The sequence below is a fragment of the Rhamphochromis longiceps genome, linkage group LG3, assembly GCF_057381845.1.
Source record: "Rhamphochromis longiceps isolate RC_006_pf linkage group LG3, R_longiceps_female_GT1.1, whole genome shotgun sequence".
NCBI classification, from domain to species: Eukaryota; Metazoa; Chordata; class Actinopteri; order Cichliformes; family Cichlidae; genus Rhamphochromis; species Rhamphochromis longiceps.
In genome coordinates, this window is record NC_140559.1 from 25,430,139 (window position 1) to 25,452,484 (window position 22,346).

At 39.7% G+C, this 22,346-nt stretch overlaps 1 protein-coding gene across 1 annotated transcript in view; it reads left to right on the plus strand.

The window, feature by feature from the left end:
• Nucleotides 1-690: 690 nt before the first annotated feature.
• LOC146673645 (neuropeptide Y receptor type 2-like) overlaps nt 691-22,346 on the plus strand; it is a 52,604-nt gene continuing 30,948 nt past the window's right edge. Inside the window, exon 1 of the mRNA XM_085384489.1 lies at nt 691-1,298. The gene's annotated coding sequence lies outside the window, so the exon portion shown is untranslated. The remainder of the gene's footprint in view (nt 1,299-22,346) is intronic.

Consider the following 22,346-nt stretch of genomic DNA (forward strand, 5'->3'; position numbering starts at 1 on the left):
AGATATCACTCAAAAAAACGCTAATTGTATTACACATTACTCTTACTTTTCTTTATAGTAATGCAGATGAAGTTGATCTACATTCCTACACTCATCTGTCATCACAGTTGTGATGATACAAGTGGCAGACATGTGCTTGCCCTGAAGGGGGCTCAGCCTTTGCAGTTACAGTAAGGAGCTCAGTTATTCTCAGTCATAAGAGCCTCAGAGTGACCACAGCTCCTCATTAGTAAAAGAAGATAAGGCAGTTCAGAATGCCACCTGGATACGTTTTTTGCATATGCCGCAGTGAGAAAACCCTTGAGCCCAGGCCACAGTGGAGCAGCTATGATCTGGGATCACCTTTTTCTGTGCCCACGTTTGAAGAACTGGAAGTGGAGGGTGAGGAAAGGGAGATCTAAGCATCTAAGCCACAGAAATTCAATGGATGGATGAATAAAATGAAAATTAACTCCTCCCTCACATAGCTTCCAGCACCTCCATAGCCCCCCCCCACACACGCCCCGTTGTCTCTTCCCCCCCTCCCCCAGTCTTCACCACCTTGTCTATCCTCCCTCCCCACGTTCTTCTCTCGCCCCCCCTCTTAAAAACGAGAAGCCCTCCTCCTATGACCCTCCACTCCTTTTTACGCGCCGTGCGTAAAGCTTTTCAGTCCGTGTCCAGAGCGCACAGTCCAGCAGAAGAGAGAGCAGGAGAAGAACATATGTGCATGTTTTAAACACCGATGTAGAGTGTGTACGTTTACATTTGGCTCTCCGTGCAGGAGGTGACTCCGTCTTTAAAAGTGTCCTCGGCTCCTTGGAGGCTCGTTTGGGGGCCGAACTTACCGGCGGGTTCCGCTGATCCAAAGTGACAGAGGCGCGGATGTCAGCGCTGCCTCAGACAGCAGCCGAGCGATTGTTTCCTAAAATAGGGCAAAGGACAACCGAGACCTCGCTTCCCGCTCCAGGTTGGGTAAATTCAAAAAGACATTGGAGAGAGAAAGAGGCGGGCAGAGGAGAGAGACTTGTAAGCGGGACTTACACACGAGGATCCAGAGGATGGGGATTTAAACTCTCAACCAACGTCAGACACCCGCCCCTTTCTTCCTTTCTTTTTGTTAATTTTTTCCCCTTTTAAATTAGATTTCAAGTTTTTGTTTTATTTATTTATGTTGATGGCAGCCGGGAGCCGCGTGACTCTTCCCGGGGTTTTCCGCTCGGGCTGCCAGGGAAAGAGAGAGGAGAGATCCGAGATACGAGAGCGGTGCCGGGACCCGAGCTAAGCGCTGAGCGCCTGAGAGGAGAGACTCGGAGCAGGTCAGTGTGTCAGGAACGCACGCACACCACGCGCTCACACATGCACCTGCTGTGTCAGTACAGGAAGCATGCTTGTACTGTAAGCGAGCACACGCGCACGCTGATTTACAATGAATACAAAATGCGCGCGAGAAAAAAGAGCGAGCCTTCAGATGTGGGGCTAATTTACTTTTCGCACTTTTATTTTTTATTAATAGGACGGCCTTATTTTCTTTTCACGGTTCATTTCCGTTAATCCAATTTCACATTGTTATTTAATTTATTTGATTTTCATGTAAAAAAAAAAATTACAAGTAATTTAATACTTATTTTTAATATTTTAGTTCATCCTATTTCATTTCATGAATTAAATTTTTATATTTTCTAATATTTTCCTTTTTTTGATTTTTATAAATTTATTTTATAAATTTACATTTTATGTACTTTTTCACTTCATTACACACACACACACACACACACACACACACACACACACACACACACACACACACACAATCAAAATATATATTAATTTCATTTAAAATTATTTTGGAGTTGTTATGTATGCAGTATTGTGTGTGCCTCACTGGTCTCACTTAGACTCTGGTGATTATAAAGAAGACACCCAAGAGTATGTCTACTTTATATTGTGACTGTGAATGTACACACCAGAAGTAGGTACTGTGTTCAGAAAGTTTTGGCTCTAAAAGTTCTAGTTCAAGCTTTAGTTTTAGTGTTATTTTGGTTTCAATGGTCTCCACGTTGAAAATGTGTCCTTTAAAAGCAAATGTTGGTTTCGCACGCAGCGCTGATATGCTGTTAAATGAGAGAGAAACAACAGCGCCGTGATTGCACATGTTCACTGCTTGTCTTATCCTCCCTGCGATAAGGAGCGCAGCTGTTTAAATATTAAACCATCATTTCCAGCAGAAATCTGTCCTGCACACTTCTCCTCCAACGATTCGCCCACAAACACTCACTTTAATGTGTGCGTCTGAGTGTCAGTGTGGCTTCTGAGACGACAGAAAGGTGCAGGCTTAAGAAAAGTCCTAATGTTGGTTGTTTCTGTCGGAGGTCTTAAAAAGAATCAGAGGCTTAGTGAGGTTTCCTCTCTGAGCTGATAGCTGGTGACTTGGGATGGGTACCGCACCGGTTCTGACATAAATGGTAGTAACCAGATCGAAAAGCAGCGCACATTTCGGTGTTTTATTTCCTGAGATGTCATACACTTTGGATTCTAGCCAATCATTTTACCTTTGCAAGCATAGTAGGCGGGCCCAGGTACGTACATTCTTTTAGAGCAGAGCTACAGATTAAAAATGCCCAAGGCGAAGTGGTCAAAAGTCTGGCTGTACTTCATAGCAAAAGATGTAAACTCAGCAGCCTGCAACAAGTGCTTTAAGCTGATACTGTGCAAAGGAGGTAACTCCTCAAATCTGATGAAACACCTGGCAATGTATAGCATTTTTTAAAAGCTGAGAAATGCACCGTATTTGATAGCTTGCTGCGAGACCTCACATCGAGCACATCTACTGCGGGTGTGGTGCCTGTTATCGGATCCGGAGTTAGCAACATCCCCCAAGAACCCGAAGATGAGAGTCCTGGCCCCTAGCCCTGCCAGTGTAGCAGAAATGATGAGGATGATGATGGCAGCAGCAGCCGTTCTTCTCTGCGTGAGTAGCTTAATGTTGTTCGTTTGTAATTTACGCTGAGCACAAGTGTAATTTACGTTGAGTAGGCTAACCACGTTATTAAATTAATGCATGTAAGGTGAACTAGCAAACACCGTCGTAGTTACATGCGGCTGTCTTCTTGTTTGATGGCAGATACTCCCTTCACCCTGGCCAAAAAGGCTAAAATGACCAAAGAAAAAGTGGAAAACAGTTAAACATGAGAGGTTTAGGACAAAGTTTGTGTTTTTTCCATTGTTTAAGCACTGCTTCCAGCTAAGAGTGATACCATAAATCCCCTATAGCTGCAGAAAAGGCTAATATTGTTATCTTTTTACAAAAAAACAGCTAAACATAAGAGGTTTTTGGAGTTTTGAAGTTTCGTTCTTCATTCTTTAAGCACCGGTTCGAGAACTGTTTAAGCACCGGCACCGTTTCAAAAGTACCGGTTTGGTACTGGTATCGGATAAAACCTAAACGATCCCATCCCTACTGATGACCTGCTTCCAATAATTCATCCGTCTGACCACATTTTAATGTGGCCACCTTTTAAATGGTACACACTGTTCCTGGATGTTGAAGTTCTAACATAGATGTTGTTCATTAGATGAACGGATAGTAAATCCAGCTTGAGGAAAACAAGCTTTTCATTTCTGTGTACCATCTGATTCAGAAGTCAGCAAATTACTTAATGGACCTTTGAAGTCCTATGTGACAACATTTAGTCCCATTGACATAAAACCTGAGACCAGCTCACAATATCAGCTGTGGGAAATTAATTATTAGCTATCGATGACCAAATTGGTGCTCCGCTCGGCATGTGTGTCCAGCGGCCTTAATCAAACACGCCTACGCTGCCGCCTGGTCCAGAGATGCACATTGGATCCTGAATCATGTGCAGCTCCTTCCTGTTTGCCATTTGTGAGTCTGTAGAGCAGCAACAGCTCTCTGAAAGCTCTCAGTGGAATGGAAGCTGAGTGATCAGGGAGAGTTTGTGCTGCACAGGTGAGTTCACGAGCACCTTCCTGCTCCTGGAGGAGCTCCCGTTTAGCTTTACAGTATTCATGCTACAGGTGCTTGTTGACTCCAATATATCTGGTTAATGTTTACTGTGAGAACGCCTGGGTGTCAAGTATATTCAGGTGCGTATTAATGTTTGGAATGACCGCTGAGTCAATTTTACTTTTGTGTTTGGTCAGTTTTGTCCTGTTTTCTGATACTAGGAAGGCAACAGTATGACAGTTTGAATTGAGGCATTAGTGCTTTGAGCACATTGTTTGGAAGCATTGCCAGCAGAGACGCAGCTCTTCTGTTCTGTTCATAGAGTTCTTTAGATAAGTGTACTTTTTCAACCCAGTCTCGTGCCAAACAGGAAGGTATCATTTCCCAAACTTAACCAAGTAGCTTTTTGTGCATAGTGCGACAGTCACGTTAGGGAAAACAGTGGCTGGAACAGCAAAGGTTATGGTGAATATATGTAATGAACTTGCAATCTAGATGCATTTAGAATGGCTTTGATGATGGAGATCTGGTCTATAATTGATCTATATGAGTTGCTGTTTCAGAGCAACTTTGCTGCATCAAGTTGGCAATAAAACAGCAATAGGATAATAATTTTGCAATTGAATGAGGTCAAGTTGCCAATTACATTCAATCTCTATCCATTTTTTTCTCTTGCTTTTCAGGGTTACAGAGCTGGAGTCTATCTCAGCTCATGCAGGGTGAGATGCAGGGTAAACCCCTGGACAAGTAGCCTATTTATTGCAGAAAGAGTTATAACCATTCCTAGTCAATTTAAAATCACCAATTAACCTAGCATACATGCTTTTAGGATGTGGGAGGAGTCCGGTGTACCTGAGAGAACACACATAGACATGGGGGGGAAATTAGCAAAGTCCACCTAGAAGGGTGCTAGCCGAACAGTAGATTCAAACTGAGGACTTTCTTCCTGTGAGGGGATGGCGCTAACCACCACATTACCATGCCACTCCTACATGATTATCTGTTTGTGATAATACAGCAATTAAGTTAGACGTCTAAGTTAGACTGCATAACAGTGATAGCAAACAGTCCAAGTTGGGTTTGGAGACAAACTGCCGCCCACAAGAAGACCTATGCGATGACCTTGTGAAGTTGAATGTGCAACACCTTCAACATCTGGGGGACTATTTGGTCTCCACAAATTTGCAAAAAAAAAAAAAAAAAAAAAAAAACCCCTAACCTAAAATCAAAATTATATTAGTACAGGTTTAGTCTAGTTTTTACTCTCGACTGAGCAATGGACATAAATCAGTAGCTTTCACTACCTTAAGGTTCTTTTCAAGAAGAAAATTCACAAAAAGCTTTGCAATACAGAATAAGATGCATCAATTGAAACAGTATAAAGATATAAAACCGAATACAGGGAAGTCTGTACAAGTGAGTCTTGAGTTAGTTTTTAAAAGTATCAATAGTATTCACAGTCCTTAGGTCCAGTGGAAAGGAGTTTCTATCCAGTCTTAAAGACTAGTTTTCAGTGGCTAAACCTAACCAAGTAGCTTTTGAGAAAATGTCCAGAATCACAAATTAATAGATTAAATGATGCAAGTGTTTTAGTGTTTGATGAACTGACAAGAAAATGTGTTCCTTTTGCAACCAGAGTCGCCCCCTGCTGGTCATTTGAGAGAATGCAGGTTTAAAGCACATCTGTATCAGCTTCAACTTTTAGACCCATGTTCTTCATACATATATGGTCTATAGTTGCAGTTCTACACTTTCATGGATATTTTCATGTGCACTGAACTTTATGTTTGGCAGCTTTACAGTGAACTTTGAGCTTTCTGAGTCCAACACAGAGTCATAACGGGTGCATTCAGAATTTGTTTTTTTTTTTTTTTTTTTTTTTTTTTTTTTTTTTTTTTTTAAACTGTGCAGGTATATTAACAAGGAGAGGAAGACTTACTTCACATACACTCACTCCATCTTGACTGCAGTAGCAGATTGTGACTGACAGAGCTGGTTTACAGTCACTCGATGTTCCAGGCTCTTTAATCTCCTCCTCTGTTGGATATGCCACTTTTGATTGATTACAGTGAATCAGACTTTGATGTGTCAGTCTGACCGGTCAATCGATCAGTCACTGTCACTCACCGAGCTTGTTCTGACAGTGGCATCACTCATACTGCTAGTTTCCTCCAGCTGCTTGCGCTTTCTCAGGCTCATTTAATCTCATTGAGTCTTGTCAAGAAGTAACGGCGTCTGCTTGGATTGACCGTTATAAACTGAGACTGATATGTGTTTTGAAAGAGTGCTAATGGACATATCAGAAAAATCAAAACATGAATACTGAATAGAAATTGATTCACGCATGAATGATATAGCGCTTTAAATCTGTCAAACTGCAGCTCTGAGTTGAAGTTTTGTCTGCTTTTGCTTGTAGGGTCTAAATCGCTTTCTGTGAAATACAGTTGTTGGGCTTTCAGATCTCTTGTTCAGGTTATTTAGCTTCGGTGTTCTTGTTTTCAAGGGAGATGAATGTTGAGATGTCTTTTGAATGGGAGAATATATTGTTCTAAAACCTGCATATATGTTTAACCATTGACGAGCAAGCTGCTGATTCCATATAAGACATTGAAGCACTTCCATACCATCAGTGATGCAGGTCTTTGAACTGAACACTGATAAAAAGCCTGGGTGGTCCCTCGCCTCTTTACTCCAGGGACACAGCATCTGTGGTTTCCATTTTAGTTCATTCCACTTTAAATGAGCTCTGGTTTAGAGGCAACAGCAGTGTTTCTGGATCATGGCCATTCAGGTTGTGTCTTTTTTGCATGATAGAGCTTTGACTTGCATTCGTGAATGGCATATTCCTGAGCCAGCGCTGTAAATTCCATATCAGAGTCATTCCTGTTTTTAATGTAGAGCCACCTGAGTGCCTGAAGACCACCAGATGAGCATCCAGTACTGATTTTTGTCCTTGTCCCATGTGCTGAGATATTTCTCTTTCTTGATTTTATTATGTGCAGGAGATGATATTAAAAGTCTTTAGAATTTGACCCTGAGGAACATTATTTTGAATATGCTTCACTTTTTTTTTGTGAACCACTGCCTGTCTTTACTTCTGAGAAACTGCCTCTGTAAGATCCCCTTTTTGTACCCAGTCCAGCTGTTTCTTTTTAGCACCAGTTATTTTTCTAGCTTTTTGTTTTGTTGTGTTTCCTCACAACATTTCTGAGATGCATTCATTCCATCAAACTCAAACTAATAATAGTTTTCTCATGTATTTAATATCTTATATGTTTTCTATTTGCTGTTGTGAATAAAAAAGGTGTTTATGATATTTTCAGTTACTGCATTCTATTTTTATTTGCATTTTGCACAACATCCCAACTTTTTTTTGTCATTGTTGTTGTACTTAATAATAATAATAAAAAAAAGCAGTAGCTAATTCACCTTCGACACAGTTTCCATGGTGTCAGCACCATCATTTGAGCTGCATATGTGCCACCACAATGCTTAACCTGAATGAAAGGGCATAATATTGTGGTATCTATCTTTTCTGCAGGGGACTGCATCCATACCATTCAACCAAATATTGGTCCTAATTGACTCTCCTTTATCAGTGTTACCATGGCACTGGCATCTAATAGGAACCCACAATGTGCCACCACAGTGCACTCACAAATGTGACCAACAGAAAATGGGAATGATCCCGGCATGTACAACCAGCGCTTCTCTCAGTGTGTCTGTTCACATGGTTACATAATCACAAAAAGCCCCACACTCGCGCACTCAGGCCTCACCGCCAATCACCCCGCTGCTCGTGTGTGTTGTCTGATTTCAGGGCACACACATAACACACACCAGGACTGAGGATGTCGAGGTGTGATTCCCTCAGTGTGTTTTCCCCATTGTTTCACTGTTTCTCCTGTCTAATGAGCACACCATGGCTACAGATGTTGGGCAATTAAAGTTACAGGAAGCCGTGTGAGAGATTATCAACAGCCACACACACACACACACACACACACACGGAGGGTGATCTAATGGCTGCTGGCAGCTGAGCTTCAACACGCAGCTTTGCAGCTTTTCCCCCTGAGGCAGCAAATGTTCTGTTTTAACCCCGCCCTCCATCTCGCTATATCACCTTTCAATCATTCTGATGGTCAGCCTCCTATCCTGAAGGTTGTAACCTGCCATCATCTCCTGAAATATATTTTCTCTCTTGTCTACCAGAGATGGAAGTGACTTCTGTCTTACAAATCAAGGTCAAATATCCAAAAAGTTGATTGATGGAAAACTGTAACAGAGACCAGTAAGTCTCAAGCTGTGGTTCCTAGTGTGAGTGGTATAGTAATTTACTCCACCACCAACCCCTCCAGCCTCTAGCTTTGGACTTTGAAGAGGAAAAGTCATGATGTTGTGATTTAAAAACAAGAAAATAATGGTGGGAAATTCAACAGCCACTTTATTTGGTATGTCTTGCTAGTACCAGGTCAAGACACCCATTGACCTTCACTACTGCTTTAATTCTTCATGGCATCGATTCAACAACGTGCTGGAAACATTTCTTTGAGATTTTTGTCCTTATCTACACAAACAAATCTGCAGCAAATTTGTCAGCTGCATATCCATGATGAGAATCTGCTGTTCCACCACATCCCAGAGGTGCTCTACTGGATTGAGACCTGCTGACTACTGAGGCCATTGGGATACAGTGAACTCTTTTTCATATTCAACAAACAAGTTTGTGATGAAGTTTTGTGAAATGGTGCGTTATTCTGCTGGAAGCAGCCATCAGAAGATGAATACAGATTGGTCACAAAGGGATGCACGTAGTCAGCAACAACACTCAGGTACACCGAGGGCTGTAAATTTGAAAGTGCTCCATCCAAGCAGGATAAATCTGTGCGTTCATGCCACGTTCTGACGCTACCATCCAAATGTAGCAGCAGAGATTGAGACTCATCAGACCGGCCAACCTTTATCTAAGCGTCTGTTGTGCAGTTTTGGTGAGTCAGTGTGAATTGTAGTTTTGGTTTTCTGTTTTTCCTTGCACCTGGTGTGATCTTCTGCTGGTTTTACTTTAGCCCATCTGCTTTAAGGTTTGACGTGTCATGCCTTCAGAGATGCTCTTCTGTATTCCTTGGTTGAGTTGTTATTCGAGTTACTGTTGCCTTTCTATAAGCATGAATCAGTCTGGCCGTTCTCCTGTGTCCTCTAGGATCAACAAGGCATTTTCACTGGATGTTTTCTCTTTATTTGAAACATTCTCAGTAAACCCAAGAGATGGCTGTGTGGGAAGATCCCAGTAAATACTTAGATCACCCTGTCTGGCATCAACAACCATGCTGTGTTCAAAGTCAGTTAAATCACCTTTCTCCCCATTCTGATTCTTAGTTTTAAAATGCAGCATGATGTTGACCACATCTACATGGATGCATGTACAGTGTTAATGCCATGCAATGTGACCATATATACCAGGTGTACCTAATAAAGTGTCTGGTGAGTGTCTATAAGTGATCCATTTGTTTTTAAACGGTTAGCAATTGTTGAATTTGCTGCTGTAACATGAACTTTTGGGTTGAATCAAATCTATCTTTTTAATCTGAAAGATAGCTGTGACATGAATTTAAGCCTCTTTTCTAATTTTGCCTTTTGCAAAGTGTTAACCATGAATCTTATCATATCTGTGCACGTAAATCTGTTGTGGGATGAGTTTTTCATCATTCCGTGTCTTAAATATGATGCTTGATGTGCAGCTCTGATCATTTGCATCTCATTTGCATTATTACAGAACGTTCAATATGATTTGTGCTCTCAGACATTATTTGCTGATGATGTGCTCGTGCCCGTCGGAGCATCTTGTTAGTCTGAATGAGCAGAGAAAACAAAATGAGCTAGGCGGGTTAATTAAGAGGTCTCATTTAAAACTGTACATGTCAGCAATCAGATAATCGAAGAGCATGGTTGCACATGGCTTCATTTGTTCATTTCTCTAATATTCTTTCTTCCTCATCACTTCCTGTCTGTTTTTTTTCTCCATTCTTCTGTATGCAACACATAACTCAAAGTATGTGAACGATATCTAAAAAGAATAAAAAGAGCAGCAAGCCATTTACATTGGAGAATTTCCAACTCGATGTTGGAAGTTGGAGTTGATTAAATTATTGTTTTTATCACACCAGATTGCTTCATTCATTGTTCAGAGTTGTAAAAATGTTTGTGTAGCTGAACAACTTCTCCGAACCACCAGCTTGTTTGCCTGCAGTGGCCACCCTTAACTTGTCCCGTTTCTGATTGATGTTAATCCTCTACCGTGTGCCCGTCTTCATCTTTCTCAGATGAGTTAATTAAACCTGACATTATTACTGAGCTTACAGCTGACTTTGTTTCAGCATTCAACCATAAAACCACGTGTTTATCTCCTTATCAACAGACGATTACCACCCACACTCGCAGGGGCTGTTAGTGTTCCATTAGTCGTGCAACCACCAACTTCACTCTTTTAAGAAGTCCACATATATTGATTCGGTTTATGTGTGTTTGTTTTGTGTGCTTATATCTTTATGGCTTGAAAACATGTTGTAAACATGGCTTTGAACTTTACATCTCATTTTTACTACCTTTAAAATCACTCACTGATGCCATAAGGTTTATGACTTCGGCTGACCCATTTCTTTCAGTCTGTCCTTGCATGTTTTCTTTTTCCTGACTGTCTTTTTATGTAAATTGGATTTTGTGCATTTTTATTGCATCTGTGTAGTTCTTGTTTACTGCTTAGCTCCTACCTTAGCAATACAAGCAAAAGGTCAAATGCAAATTATATTATACGAATCATAATAACAAACTTTTGTAGCTTTTTTTTTTTTTTTTTTTTTTTTTTTTTTTTTTTTTTACACATTCCAAAACTCTTACGAAGTCGTTTTTAAAGAATACACAGAAGGAAAACAAATACAAAATAAAAGTATAATAGAAATGAGAGAAAACACCCCAAATTTGAATGTGTTACTTAACAGGCCATGATTTCGGCATGCAGAAAATACAACGAAAATGCAAAATGACCAGAAAGGGACAAAGTAACTATAAAGACTGCAAACAATGAATAAAAATCTTCAGAATTAGATTTTAAATGACCAAAAAGAATGCACAATGCCCACAAATGGATGCAAAAGGATAAAAGATCTAAAATGACCAGAATGGCACACAGAAATAAGACACATACTAACAAAACAAGACAATGCCCTCCCAGATCCAAAATGACCAAACTGAGACCTAAAAAGAGCAAAATGACCATGAAACAATCACACTGACAAACAAAAGAATCAGCATTAAACACAAAACATGCAAAATAAAATACAACTTCCTTAAATAAGAAAGAAAACCCTCACAAATGGCTGCTATAGTAGGGTCTACCTTACAATATAAAAAGGGCCTTCAGGCAGCTGTTGTTGTGATTTAGTGCTTTACAAATAAAACTGAAATGAATTGAAAGGTTAATGCTAAAATGACCAAAATGGTGAAAAGAAGACTGAAAATACTAACCAATATCAATCATAAAATGTGTGCAATACTGCATGATATTAGTCAAATATAACACAAATTAGAAAAGATACAAACCCCCACATTTTACAAATTACAAAACCGAGGCATACAAAATAGCCAAAATAACATAAAACAATGTTACTGTGAATATTATGCAAAGAAAAAAAATCACAAAATATTGCTGTAAACTTAGCAAAATGCGTAAAGTCATACAATATGGCAAAATTGGAGAATTAAAGAAAATTATAAATGGGCAAAATGACAACAAAATCAGACATAAACTTAACAAATTATGAATAACAGGTACAGAAGGACATAATTTCCATGAAATAAGAAGAAAATGAGACAAAATTAGATGTTAAGGAAGCACAAATCACCAAAATCAGACATGAAACCACCTAAACATAATTTGAAATCCCATATGGCCATAAAGACAAGAAAAAAAAAAAGAGATATCAAACAAGCAGAAAGATGGAAAACAAGACAAAGAAAATTAGATGAGAAATGATATATAAAATGATATTTTAGCTATCTAGAACTTTGGAGGACTTACTTTGACCAAATGCCAGCAAAATGTGCATGTTTTAACTGAGAATCCAGAAGGAATTATCATAGAAGGCAATATATAGAGAAAGACAGGGGACCAAAGGTAGAGCCTTGAGGAACACCATGAATAAATCTAATATGGGTCGGAGATGTCACCATTCTGGTCTATGCATCAACTTTGTTTTGCATTTCCATTTTCACTAAATAGGAGAAGAGTCTATTGAAAGAGGTGGATGTTAACCTAACTAAAACCCTAACATAGGGTGATTGATGGTGACCTGGATCATGTTAATAGATGAACCATTATTTGAGTTTGTGTCCACTTCCTAAGTTGTCATTGTTTCTAAAATTGAAAGATCTGTATTTATATCCACTTTATACCTCAATAAACTTTTTGAATTAAACTGTAAGTTTTTAAAATGCAATTTACCTAATGTAATAATTCCTCATACCTTCAATAGGAAAAATCACCCCCACAGTACTGTTTGAGGGTTGTGAATCACTTTTTATTAGACCAACAGATAAGGTCCCACTGGGTACAGAGGAGGATTAAGAACTCCCCAGCAGAAATGGACTTTTCTGTGTAAACAGCAGCTGCGCAGATGTTATAAAATCATAAATCTTAAACACTTTAATTTAGCAGAAAAATACACAAAGCACCAAAATGGTTTTTAAGTGTAAAAGTAAATAGACGTCTTTTCCTTTTTATCTCCTGTCTCAGCTGAGTTCGAAAGATTTTTCCCGGTGGATAGAGTTGACATTTACATCCTGCAGCTAGACTTTTCCCTCCCCTCCCTCCTTCCGTCGTTTAATTTCACTGCAGTCCATCTCGGCTTTATTGCTTTGATAAATCCTAGACTGTCAGACAGGTGGCCTGCAGGTGAGGAGCATGTGAGCAGCTGCACAAATCCAGCAGTGTAGCTTCAAATCTGCTCATACACGCCATCTCCAGTCACTTTGTATTATTCACACTTCAGTCCTTTTTTTGTTTTGTTTCTCATACTCCTCTCTCGTGTTTTGTCTTTACCTTCTTTGTTTGTCTCTTTGTTCTTTGATTCCCTCCCATCATTCCTCCTCTCTTTCTTGTCATCTTCTGTTAATGTTTGTCTCATTCTTTTCCTTCATTTCTTTCTCCCTGACTTCGTCTGCTTCTCTTCCCACATGTATCTCCTGTTTCAAAACCTCTTACCTGATAAGAGGTTTGTGTGGGTGTATGCAGACCTTCTGACTGCTACATCTGATATGTCGCAGTTCTGAACCCTCTCCAGATAAATAAATTAAAATTAAAACCAGAAGTAGAAGTAGAATAAGTAGAATGCATTTGTCCTATACACCTGTGTAGGTGACATTCACAGCAGAATAACAACACAGAGGCACCTGTTAGAACTAGTATTAATAAAATACATAAAAAATTTTTTTATAAATAAATAAATCAATACAGTTAAATTGAGACTGGTATTGTCTTGAATTCCTCAAAATTCATAAATCAGGAAAAAAATATGGGACTGACACATTAAATTAAAATCCCAACAATCAGATAACCCCATATGTTGCTATGCTGCTTTCTTTGAGCCAGAAGTGACCATATTTGTAGAATAACGTGACCACACCACTAAGTTTAAGCCTCAATATGATCCAAATGGTTGAATTATACCCACATTTTAAACTTGCTTTCCTTTGGTCTTTCATTGGTAAATATGCGTTTTGGGACGTGTAGCTGGAGTCAGGATAATCTTTAACCTCACCAATTAGCCCGTCCTCATCTATTGTTCCCCACCCATGAGCAGCAGGATAGCAAATAAGGAACAGGAGTTGAACAAGAAGCAGAGGCAGCCAGACTGGAAACAGGGCAGTGTCCCGAAGTGCTGGTGTGCCTAACTATTGCCTGTATGGCCTGAAAATAATAGGGACAGCATTTTTTTGTTCCTCAGACCTTCAGTTTGACTCCAATTATTTTTGTCTGCTGTTTATCTGAAGTGTCAAAGAGTCTCCGAGAAAGGCTGTGAAAGTTATACTATACTGTACATAACTACAACTTTGTCCCAGAGGGTTCGGTCTCTCACTCTGTTTGGATAACAATATACAGTAAATACTGAACAGATAACTGATTCAGACTGAGGAGATGGCTGCACTTTAAAAGGTTGAGTATTTGTGCTGCTTACATTTAGCCAACCCCCCCCCAAAAAAAAAAAAAAAAAAAAAAACCTAAGAGTTGTTCTGTCAGTTCTGCTCAGTGTTGACAAAATCCCAAATGTTAAACATGCTTTTGTATTTTCTGGTCTCCACTCGTACATAGATACTCATCTTCTCAGTCTGACGCTCTCTCTGATGCTTTCTCTCTCTCTGTCTCCATTTAGCTGCACATCACCAGTCCGCTGATTTATTCATCTCTCATTTTTTTTAATTCTCTGTCACATGCAGCACCTCTATTTTTGTCCTTGTCCCAGAGAGCATGAGCAGAAAAAGCATCAAGTATAAATGTGCATCACTGTACTGAGTGTTTGGCAGTAACAAGCCTTCACATATGTTCAGATGCTTCACCTAATTCACAATTGATCACTGGAAGTCTTTAGTTTCCTGATGAAATTAAGTGTTTTCCCTCAAATTATACATGATTATCATATTCAGCTACAGTTTGAATTAGACTTAATCAATTTCAGAGAAAATCAATGCTGAACTTTAACAGTCCATCTGTCTCCAACACTGCACTGGCGTGGCCTGGAGTCAACTTGGTGACCACCCGTCACTAGGTACATACATGCATATTCCCAGACTGGTTGGTGAGTGGTTGTTGAATGTTGCCAACTGTGGGTAGATGTATTTGCAGGAGTCCACTCTGCAGGTGGGGGAGAGTCATAGGAGAGGTAGAGAATAAACTTCTGTCTTGTGAAGTCTGGGAGATGATTGAATGTTAGGGTGGGTACAGTTTCCTCTGGGGTGGGGTCGGGTGGGCTGCCCCGGGTCCTGTATGGCTGGGTGGTCCTGCTGCCGTAGGCCCTGATCTGGATGGGCCTGGGCTCCCTTGCCTTGGTGGATGCCGAAGGACGGAGGTGCCTACTGGGGTCAGTGGGGGAGCTGGCCCCAGGGAGGGGCATCTTGCTCCTCCCTTCTTTTCCTCCCCATCCCCGGCTGCCTCCCTCTTCCCGCTCCAACACACCCACCCACACAAGTAGGGTCTTGGGGTGCGGGTGTGTCACCAGGGTGCAGGGGAGTTTGTTTGGGGAGTGTGTTTGTGTGTACAGTGTCCATGTATGTCTATCCCTACGTTGGGTGAGTGCTGAGTATTTGTATATGTGTGCATGAGGGTGGGAATGCATGTTTGTGTCTGTGTGTACCTGTTTGTGACTATATGTCAGGTCGGGTCTTACACTCCACCTCTCTGGGAACTCCCAGGCCCATCTCCCCTCACCACACTCCCTGCCAGTAACTGATGCCCTCTGGGGTCGGTGCGTTGGTGGTTCTTGGTGTCCGGGGCTGGGCGCTCAGGTATGTACCAGCTCACTCACGATGACTACTTGGCGGGGCCTGGTGCCCGGTGAGGCCTCTTCTGGGGCAAAAGGGGCCCTCGGGCCTGCGGCTCAGTTCACTCTGGCACAGCTGGCTGCCGGCAGAGCCGGCGGGCACGTGACTGCAGCCCCCTCTGGCTTCTGCTCCGTGGCTACTGGGTGACCCCTCATCTGGGGCTCTCCTCAGCTCTTCCCAGGAGGGTGGCACGGATGCGCCTCTGGTGGTCCTCCTTGGGCTCTCACACTCTGGGGCCTCTGGATGTCTGGAGCCTGGATCTCCTCCATACCTGCTTCATGCCCTGGGAGACAAGGCTATGGCTCTCTACATCCTCTAGCAGACCATTACATGGGGAAACCTTTTGAATACAAGTGCGCTGATCCACACAGGTGTGCACACAGGTGTTCACTGTTCATTGGCATAAACTACACCTTTATTGGTGCTATTTCCAAGCACATTGTGCGCTGTCGGTCCTGTTTGCTACACAACAACATATGCAACAACACACAGATGGTGTGTTGGTGTTGTGTTTAGTATGTTGCTGTTTTTTTTCTTTTGCTTGTTTTCTCTTTTTCTCTCAACAGGTGATCCAGGAGATTTCTTTTTTCCTTCTTTCTCTTCCCTTCTGTTTTTCCTTTTCCTTCATCTTTCTTTCTCCCTTTCCTATCGCTCAGTCATGTCTGTCCCGTCTGTAACAACTGAAAATAAAATAAAATAAATAATAACGAAAGGTCGATCAAAAAAAAAAAAAAAAAAAGTATTTGGTTTCAAACAGCTATGCAGTGCTGCACTTAAAACCTCCCTGTTACTGCTTTGATCCCAGTAACCCACATTTTTCATGGAAGATGTCACTAGTCAGCAAATGCTCAGCAAAACTTAAAGTGTGATACAAACTACAAATGTTAGTGTTTTGCACCATTTGAAATGTGTTGGAATAGCAGGGCATAACTTTTAGTCTGAAGGCAAAAGTTATTTTCTTCTGGAGCAATTACAAAGAGGGTTTTGGTGCATTACCCTCTCCAAATCCTCCAGAATCCTGGACAAAATCAAATCAAACCAAGACCCCATTTGTGCAATATGCAGTCTTTGTATTTTCATTGTAAATTCTTTCAGAGGAAACATTTGAAACACTTGATGTGTTATATGTGATGGGTATAATTTTGTAGTTTTTGGGTTGTTCTTGGACATATATTTTGGAAAAACACTGTGGGAGTCTGATACCATTTTCCTACTAGCATTAATCAGGAGAAATAGGCTTGAAAAGGTTTTGGCTTCAACTTCACATAACAACAGAAGCAGGAGGTGCTAATGATAAACAGCTGCTTGAATCTCACTAACCACACAGGGAAGGTATATTTTTAACAGTCAGGCTCATTTTCAACAGTTGATTTTTGCTGAAATGGGTTTTCGTGCTTGGGTGAGAAAGATAGAAGAGGCTTGTGTGTGCCAGAGAGCAGCTTGTCTCTCCATCTGTAATCAACAGTGTGACACTAATCCTCAGACTGTGTGTCGAGTAGGGAATCTCAGTCCCAAAAACTGAAGAGTACGAGCCACAGGCTCTCATTCGGCCCATCCAATCAGGCAGTGATTTATACCTGAATAGGATGGGACAACGGCTGAACTGAAGATGTTGTTCAGGCAGTGACTTCTCAGGGTATTAAGCAACATATTGCTTATTTCATTTCCATTTTGTGTTTTTGTAGCTCAGCTCTCATTTTTGGATTGTCAGTCACATATCTTATTTATACATTATTCATTGTTTTGTTTCTGTCATATAAGCTGTCACCAATAACAAACAAATTATGGTACAAAACAGGAAGAAAAATACACAACTAAAAGTTTCACTATTGATTTTCATGACTTGATAAATTGTTGGTTTGTTTCCCTCGCAGCTTGTGATTTACCATCCTTGCTACTCTAGAATTACTAGTGGATTTGTTTGGGTGTTTGTATGTTTGACACTTGTGCAAACTACCTTTGTGTAAATGTGTAGCTGTCTGTAAAGGAACAGCAACAGAACACTGATGCTTTGACTGTCACAATCAGCAGGGCTGACTGTGTGTAGACTGAAGGGTGGACCCAAATGCAGACGGAAACAAAATGTGAAACATGACTTAAATAACAAAAAACGAGCCGTTTGAGGCTGGCAAAATAACTGTAAACAAAAGGCAAAATGCAAGGCTAACAATGAACTAAACTGGGTGAGCTAAATTAACTAAAAACCTACAACAGGAACATGGACCTGACATGAGGAAACTTGACACAACTTCTTGGCTTGCAAACAAAGCAGACAATCTGACAATGACACACTAAAAACAGAGGACTTAAATGCACAGGAGGTGATTAGGGGAAGTGCGAACACATGGAGGAACAGCTGACTGACATGAACCTAATGACAGGACAGGGGAAGTGAAACTAAATACAATGAACAAAGAACACACGACTCCTTCAAAATAAAACAGGAAACACTGAAACTAGACATGACAACACGAGCTTAACAGACCTAACACGTGATGAACGATACAAGAACTCAAACATAGAAACCAAGGAAACAATAAATAATAACTGCCTTTCCTTAGCTAAAGCTAAATAGGAATGACACAAACTAATCACAAATCTAAAATGAGACAAATACAAAATGAACTCAGAGCGCTGGGTCAGAGACCCAGCCTGTGACACTGACTTCATCTAATGCCATCAGCAGGTTGTATTTTTTTTTAGTTCAGTCTTTTGTGGGAAAATACTAAAAAAAATATAACAAGAAGATTAAAATTGGATTTCACATCTGCAAATATCTCTTCTCTCTGTAGACACCAAAACCATTCACAAATGCTCAGATGTCATCATCTTGCTAAGCCAAGACAATTTTTATGTTTTTTTGCCTTTAAAAAAAGTAAATCAATAAAGGCCATGGGCTGGGTTAAAATGACTTGGTTTTGTCAGATTTAAGTTGCAGTTATAGTTTGGGTGAAGAAAGATAGTAGATGAAGCGTGAATGGTGGAGACTAAATCAGATCTTCAAAAATTAGGAAAAAAGAAAAAGAAAAATGTATGCAATGATACACTGAATACCCTCACTTGAATTAAAACCTTTACAATTAAAAAATAAATTAAAATAAATATATAAGGTCTTATTAAAATTAATCATGACCTCTTCAAATACAAATGTATAATTTTTCACTTCCTAATTCCTTTTGTTCTGGAAGACTGCATGCCAAAAACTCTATAATTAAAAACAGGATAAGTTTTACAACATTTGCTAAAATATATCATGCTTATAGTTTTTCTTCTGTGATCTAACATGTAATACATGTTCATAAATGCAAAACGTTGGACACAAGGAAGCTATTTTTAACCATAACCATTCAGGTTTACTAAGATTCTGTTTTCTGTTAACCCACCAAACAACTGGTCTAATAGTTTAAACAGCATATCATAATCTCTAATAATACAAACAGAAAAGTAAATTATGAATAACTTAATAAAAAATCAATAAAATTCCAACTATAACTACGGCGACTCCTTTAGTCCTTGATATATAATTCATACCTCCCATGTTTTATTGCAGTTTCCTTTCCTTAATTCATTCCAAACAAATGACTGTTAAAAAAAATAAAATAAAAATAAAAGCTGACATTCAGTGAACATTACAAATACCAAAAGGGAAAACTGTAAGATCTGTGAAAGAAGGCTATTTATTCATTGACATGTAAATGTCACGGATAATTTCTTTAATTTTACCTGCAGCTTTATTCTGGCATTTAGACAATGGTGGCATTTGGAATCACTGATACTGAGTGGGTGACTGAAATGTTAATTATATTCAAGCTAAGCTGCTTTTCAGTTTGTGAGGAAAACATTTCAGTTACAAATCAAAATTAGAAGAAACAGTAATTGGTTATTAGCTGCGTAGTCTTTTCCACATCCAAACATTATGTTACTGAGAGACTTTTACCGCTTCAGCCGCTACTACTCCACTTCTTAATGTTAGACATCAAAGTTTAATGAAGTGTTGGGATTTTGTGCAAAAGCTGCCAGCTGCTGTTTCACTTCTCACCAGTTTGGGAATATATTTCTTTGTCTTGTTGGTTTAATTCCCCTACTTGGCTTTTTATTTTTGTGTTGCCCATTTCCCCCTATTTTAAATCATTTTTTCAGGTTTCAGGGTCTTTTTAACATAGAAATGACTCAGCAGTTTTAGTAATTATACTCACTTCAGGAATTTTTGATTAGCACACACACATCACATTACAGTCATGACTTTCTTTGCCCAACTTCAGTTTCTATCAACCATTGAAAGCCTTTCTCTAAAATTCTACTCCATGTTACATGATCAGTCACAACATTGCTGCAGTTAGCAGCACATTCATCCTGCCCGTCTCCAAATCTGCCACACCACAGAGATGCTCTGATGAATTCAGGTGCTAACTGGGTGAAGGCCCCTGAAGTACACTAAATGAACGGCCATATTCAGTTTGGCTTTGTGCCATAGTCTATTTTCTTGCTGGAAAAAGCCAAGAAATCTGAGGCCATATATGGATGTACATCTGAGCAGCAGGAGCAAGACCCAGCTAGATTGTGGCATTCAAAGTGATTACTGATTGCAATTACAAAGTGGCCCACAAAACCATCCCCCACACCATTACAGCAGAGGCGGCAAGTCTGCATTATTGATACCAATCAGGTTGGGACCAGATATTGGTTGCTGATTCTGGCTAATAATCTACACCCTCCAAAGATGTGCAGGATTATCAGACCTGGCATATTTTTCTTTTAATCTTTAACTTTTTTGGGTGTTTCTCTTTTATGGACTTTGCAACCTACATCTCTGTTCTCAGCTGACATCAGAGGAACTAAAGTATTTGTGTTGTTGTTAGCCAATCAACTCAACGCACTTGTGGTGTGTTGTGAAGAGTGAAAAATGAGGTGCCACATTGCATTGCTGATTGATTGGATGATGCTTATCAGGTGAATGTCTGTGTCAGGACTCTCCTTCCTCACATTTGACCTCCTGGAATCATATTTAATTGAGACCACCATATTTTCCTTAACCTAACAAACGAAAATAAATTTCTGAGTACATTTTCTGAGCAAAACCCAAGTAAATCAAAGTGCAAAACACAGAGATTTCAACTGGATTCCAACCACAGTTTCCTAACAAATATCTAACACTGCCATTCCTGGAGCCTTCTGATGAACACTTAGCAGCTCTTTGAAATGGGAGCATTACCTCACAGCTCAGTAAGTGTAAAGATGAACGCTTGAAAAAGCTGCCAATTGCTAAATTCCCAAGGATTTCCAAGCCATATTCCAAAGGAAAAATATGCATTTGCATTTGATTTCAAAAGACTTAACAGTCAAATCTAATGAAGAAAGTGGACAATTGTTAAATCTGATGTGGGTAAACAGTCGATTATCACATTCTGTTTTTTGCTCTTGTTTTTTAAGGTCTATTCTTTATGTGTTAAGGCAAAGAACATTTGTGATTGTTTCTGTTATTTCTGTGCACCTATGTCACTTTTTAAGCAGTGCCAGTTGGAATATTATATCATAAGGACATATAATTCCTAGCATTTTGACTGACAGCTGGTTGATTTGATTAGGTGGCTTCATCGTGGCTCATCAGCTCATCAGAGAATGAAGTCTGAGCGGTGTTTTAAATATTTTATCTCGTGCATTGTCTTTATTCTCTGATTTGTTTTAATAATTTAAATGCTGAAGGTGTGGGAGCAGCTTTGGAAAGGCTCCCCAGTGGAATGTTTTTAGGTTATGTTCTCCAGTTTTGTTGTTGTGTACCAGTAACATAAAAAAAATCACATTAATTTCTCACAGTTTAGTTCATAAGTTTGTTCACAGTTTGGGTTTTTTCTTTTGTTTTTGGTTTGATTCCCCGTCATCAGCACTTCCTGCTCCTGTTATTACAGCTTAAATGTAATTCATGGTTCTCCTGGCATGCTGTCTTCTGGGTCTCCTTTCTGATTAAATTTACAGGACCTTGTGCTGCTCAGCTCTTTCCCTGATGCACTTCTTATGTAGGTCAGGAAAGATCAATGCGAATTAGAATTTACTAACTTTTAGTACAGAGCGTACGTCATGTTTAATATTCTACTTTTTGATTTTTGCCATTCTTGAGGGTCAAAGAGATCACCTTCTTCCTCAGGATGACAGTGATGTGATCACATTTTCCTACATGTCACTGCTGATTTGCACAGGATTTACCATTTGTCAGTGCACACTGTAAAACATTTTTATCATCTATAGGGAGTGCAGAATTATTAGGCAAGTTGTATTTTTGAGGAATAATTTTATTATTGAACAACAACCATGTTCTCAGTGAACCCAAAAAACTCATTAATATCAAAGCTGAATGTTTTTGGAAGTAGTTTTTAGTTTGTTTTTAGTTTTAGCTATTTTAGGGGGATATCTGTGTGTGCAGGTGACTATTACTGTGCAGAATTATTAGGCAACTTAACAAAAAACAAATATATACCCATTTCAATTGTTTATTTTTACCAGTGAAACCAATATAACATATCCACATTCACAAATATACATTTCTGACATTCAAAAACAAAACAAAAATAAATCAGCGACCAATATAGCCACCTTTCTTTGCAAGGACACTCAAAAGCCTGCCATCCATGGATTCTGTCAGTGTTTTGATCTGTTCACCATCAACATTGCGTGCAGCAGCAACCACAGCCTCCCAGACACTGTTCAGAGAGGTGTACTGTTTTCCCTCCTTGTAAATCTCACATTTGATGATGGACCACAGGTTCTCAATGGGGTTCAGATCAGGTGAACAAGGAGGCCATGTCATTAGTTT